Source organism: Piliocolobus tephrosceles, chromosome 18, assembly GCF_002776525.5.
Source record: "Piliocolobus tephrosceles isolate RC106 chromosome 18, ASM277652v3, whole genome shotgun sequence".
Taxonomy (NCBI): domain Eukaryota; kingdom Metazoa; phylum Chordata; class Mammalia; order Primates; family Cercopithecidae; genus Piliocolobus; species Piliocolobus tephrosceles.
Window position 1 is genome coordinate 21,825,602 of NC_045451.1, and position 4,877 is coordinate 21,830,478.

At 40.2% G+C, this 4,877-nt stretch overlaps 1 non-coding gene across 1 annotated transcript; it reads right to left on the reverse strand.

Annotated features, from left to right (window-relative positions):
* Positions 1–1,719: 1,719 nt before the first annotated feature.
* Positions 1,720–1,826, reverse strand: LOC111546877. Its single transcript, XR_002732959.1, has one exon. It is a non-coding gene; the product is annotated as a U6 spliceosomal RNA (small nuclear RNA).
* Between the last annotated feature and the right edge of the window lie 3,051 nt (positions 1,827–4,877).

A 4,877-nucleotide genomic window follows, 5' to 3' on the forward strand; every position in this document is an offset into this window, starting at 1 on the left:
AGACCTCATGTGCCTCCAGATGTCACATCATCACCTATGTGATGTTCCAGCAAGAACAGAGACCTTGAATTCAATCCCAAGGAAATGACTGAGAAAGCCCAAAGGTGGGAGGTTCTGTTTAAAAAGAGAGAGAGAGAGAGAGAAGGAATACCCTAATCTTTTAATGTCAGTGTTGTAAATGACAAATACAGGTTGTGGAGGCCGGGCGCAGTGGCTCACGCCTGTAATCTCAGTATTTTGGGAGCCCTGTGGGGAAAAGAAAGAGAGATCAGCCTGTTACTGTGTCTATATAGAAAGAAGTAGACATAAGAGACTCCATTTTGTTCTGTATTTGAGATGCTGTTAATCTGTGACCCTACCCCCAACCCCAAGGTGGGACGTGCTAGCAGCAATGCTGCTCTTTATGCACTAAAAAGGTTTCTGGAGATGTTTACATATGGATATCAAGGCACAGCACTTTTCCTTAAACTTATGTCACAGAGATCTTTATTCATATGTCTTTCTGCTGACCTTCTTGCTACTATGATCCTATTATTCTGCCACTTCCCTTTTCTAAGATGGTAAAGATAGTGATCAATAAATACTGAGGGAACTCAGAGACCAGTGCCGGCGCATGTCCTCTGTGTGCTGAGTGCCGGTCCCCTGGGCCCACTTTTTCTTTCTCTATGCTTTGTCTCTGTGTCTCATTTCTTTTTCAAGTCTCTCGTTCCACCTAACGAGAAACGCCCACAGGTGTAGAGGGGCAGGCCACCCCTTCAGAGGCCAAGGTGGGCAGATCGCCTGTGGTCAGGAGTTAGAGACCAGCCTGGCCAACATGGTAAAACCCTGTCTCTACTAAAAATATAAAAATTAGTTGGGCATGGTGGCAGGCACCTGTAACCCAGCTACTTGGGAGGCTGAGGCACAAGAATAGCTTGAACCCAGGAGGTGGAGGTTGCAGTGAGCCAAGATCATGCCACTGCACTCCAGCCTGGAAGATAGAGCTAAACTCAGTCTCACATATATATATATGTTGTGGAAATGTTTCAGATTAAAGGCCATGGCTACTTAAAGTAACACCTGATTCTAGACTGGATCCGGGCTAGAGGAGAAAAATAATACTATAATTGATATCATTGGGTCAATGACAAAATCAGACTATTAGATAACTGTGAATGTTATTGTTAATGTTAAATTGTCTAAAGTTGATAATTCTACGGTGGTTATGTAAGAGAATGTGAGAGACCACCCCTGAAGTATTTAGGGGTAAAGGGGGATAATGAACCACATAACTTAAGCTCAAATGGTTCAGCAGGGAGCCTGGTGTCTGGATGCACGCAAGCCCTCCTCATCTGTCTGTCCCTGGCAGTGCTGCACTGTTAATTATGTTATGGCTGGAGACTGGATTGAATTGGAATCACACTGCTGTGACTCTGTAGAGAACAGGAGAGAATATGGGATTCTCTGTTTTCGAGACCTGGAAACAATTAGAATATTGATCACCTCTAACTGCTTTTTAAACAGTTAAAAGTTCAAAGCTCCCTTTGGGAGTTCGCCTATGTAAACTTAAGTGAGGCCAGGCAGCTGACCAGAAAGGGAGACCAGCCTGGGATTCACCGATAATCACTATATCAGTCAGTCAACACACAAATAATCAAGAATTAAATTAATTAAGCAGTCAATGTGAAACTTTCAAAACCGCAGGACATTTTATCAAGGGTTTTAATTTTTTTTTTATTTTTACAAATGGAATGCTTCATGAATTTGTTTGTCATCCTTGCGCAAAGGCCATGCTAATCTTGTCTACGTTATTTCAATGTTAGTATATGTGCTGCTGAAGCAAGCACATATCAAGGATTTTTTTTTTTTTATCTTGGTAGAGAAAAAATTAAAAGATTCAGCATCTGTTATAATCTTTCCCTTCCCAAATGTTGATGTTGTTATATAATGCATGAATTTTACCATTTATGTAGGATGCCAGCATTAGAACCATTTAATAAGGCAATTCTGATGGAAGTGTAACATGAATATATGAATATGCTCAGCTCTGGGTTCTCCAATGCACAATTATACGTTGTTGGTAAACAACCTGAGACTATTTTAGGCTGGCCGGTGTAATGTGTCTCTTACTGGCAAGATATACACTGGATATTGTGGCAGAGGTGTCAGATATAAAGACAATTTCTATTTCTCAAAAAAAAACCACCATAAACAAAAACACTTTATCATTCTGAAAAATCCCTTGTTTATTCACTATGCAAAGATACCAACTCTAAGATGTTTTGTTCATATTATATTCGAAATTCTAGAGTTTGGGGTTTGTGACATGTTTCAGGAGATCTGAAAAAGGCAGTAATGGATACACCCCAGGCTGCTTTGCTCTGAGCAGCTGGTAGAGTAAAATATTTAATGTCTCTCTCACTACTAGGGTGACATTTTCCTGTGGCCTGAGCACAGTAGGTTACGAGTTAGGTATTTCCCTTGCTATTAATGATTCAACACACGAAAGTAAATTTGAGCCCCGGCGTAGGCTATAGTAACTTCTCAACTGTCCCTGAAGTGTCAATTTGGTGATATGTTTCTTCTCCTAGTATTTAATTCTCTCACATAACAACAGCTAATATTTACTGAGACTTCCTTTGGGTCAAGCCCTATTCCAGAGCTTTCCGTATATTGAATCATTTTATCCTCACAGCAGCTGTAAAAGGCAGCTGCTATTGTTTTTATTCATTTTACAGATGATAAACTGAGGAACAGCAATATTACTTCATAATTTTTTTTTTTTTTTTTTTTTTAATTGAGACAGAGTCTCACTCTGTCACCCAGGCTGGAGTGCAGTGGTGCGATCTTGGCCTACTGCAACCTCCCCCTCCAGGGTTCAAGCAATTCTCCTGCCTCAGCCTCCTGAGTAGCTGGGATTACAGGCATGTGCCACCATGCCTGGCTAAGTTTTGCATTTTTAGTGGAGATGGGGTTTTACCATGTTGGCCAGGCTGGTCTCAAACTCTTGACTTCAAGTGATCCACCTGCCTCAGGCTCCTGAAGTGCTAGGATTACAGGCGTGAGCCACTGTGCCAGGCCGAAACTGATTCTTAAACGAAAAAAATTGTAATGCACAAAAAAAAACAAGTAAATGCTAAATATTCCTGTTTAACCAAAGAGCAAATATGCCTCCTCAAGTCCAATGCAAATGGAGTGGCCCCAACTCATAAAACATGGTTTTCTATAACATTTTCATTTTATTAAATATTCAAGTGTATCTCTCTCTCTCTCTTTTTTTTTTTTTTTTTTTTTTTTTTTTGAGACAGAGTCTTGTTCTGTCTGTAGCCCAGGGTGGTGTGTAGTGGTGTGATCTTGGCTCACTGAAACCTCCGCCTCCCAGGTTCAAGCAATTCTTCTACCTCAGCCTCCCGAGTAGCTGGGACTACAGGAGTGCGCCACCACAACCAGCTAATTTTTGTATTTTTAGTAGAGATAGGGTTTCACCATATTGACCAAGCTGGTCATGAACTCCTGACCTTAGGTGATCCACCTGCTTCGGCCTCCCAAAGCACTGGGAGTACAGGCATGAGCCGCTGTGCCTGGCCTATATTTTATTTTTTAAAAATAATCTCCTGCTAACTGTCTATGAAAAAATTATTTAATATCTGAGTTTTCAAGATGGAGCCAATGGCTGCACAAAGCATGTGTTCCCTTCAGAGCCTGTGTTAGTGATTAGTACACATGTGCCTTACACAATGGTGACCTAATGTTAATACACTGGTTTATTTGAAGGAGAGTTTTTGTTGTTGTTGTTGTTGGCGTTGTTTTGATTTCGAAAGATTTCAAACGTATGTAGAAATAGGAAAATGAACCCCCTTGTTCATGGCAAAGGCCAATGTTGTTTTTATCTATAGATCTGTCTACTTCCTCTCTCTTCATATTATTTCCAAGCAAGTTCAACCAATGCATCTTTCCATTCAACCTGGTTTTGAAATTTGGTTTGTTTCACTTGTTCATACCATGATCTAGGTGGTTTGCTGAGTGTACTTTGAGGAAAGCAAAAATGTGTATCAAAGTAGTTGTGTTACTGGCTATCTCTTCCCTTGTTGACACAAGAGTGATCTTTTTTTGTTGTTGTTTAATCGGGGTTTTTTAAGCACTCCACTTATCTTGAAGTTATTGTCATCTAGAAAATATAGAATGTCTTAAATAATTACAGTTCTGTGAAACCTTACCCTGGGGGCAGGAGACAGTGTGATTGAGGGGAAAGAATGCAGGATTTGGATTCAGATGCTAAGATCTGTTTCTGGTTCCTCTACATCTTATCATCTCTGAGAATCTGGATACAGCCTTGAACTCCGAGCTCGATTCTACATTTGATAGTTCTTTATGAAAGGTCTACTGTGTGTTACATGCTGTTCTGGGCAATGGAGCTACTATAGAGAATAAAATGAAAATAATCTACTTTTCAACGATGTTTTATAGATAAGTATGTTAATGGTACGTGAAAAGCTTTTGCAAGCTGTGAAGTGCAATTATAAAGGTTTTTATTGTTTTCCTACTCTGTTTTTCACTTGAAAACTTCAGTTCCCTGATGTTTCCGGTTTACAATAGTTAATAATAAACTAAGTTTTATTGACGGAGGAAATATTATGAATTATATCTATGTGTCTTACTGAATTTCTGATGAAATGCATCACTGGAATGCCTCACTAAGTGGATATCTGGGGCCACATACTGTGCCCACTGCTAAGGGCTTTACATGGGATCAAGATTAAGCTTCACGAGGACCCTGTAAGGTAACCATTATCTTCACGTTATAAATGGAGAAGTGGGAGCTTAGTAAGAATATTTTTCCCAAGCTTCTGCAGGTGGTAGGCCTTAGAGCTGGGATTTCATCCCCTGTCTATCTATCC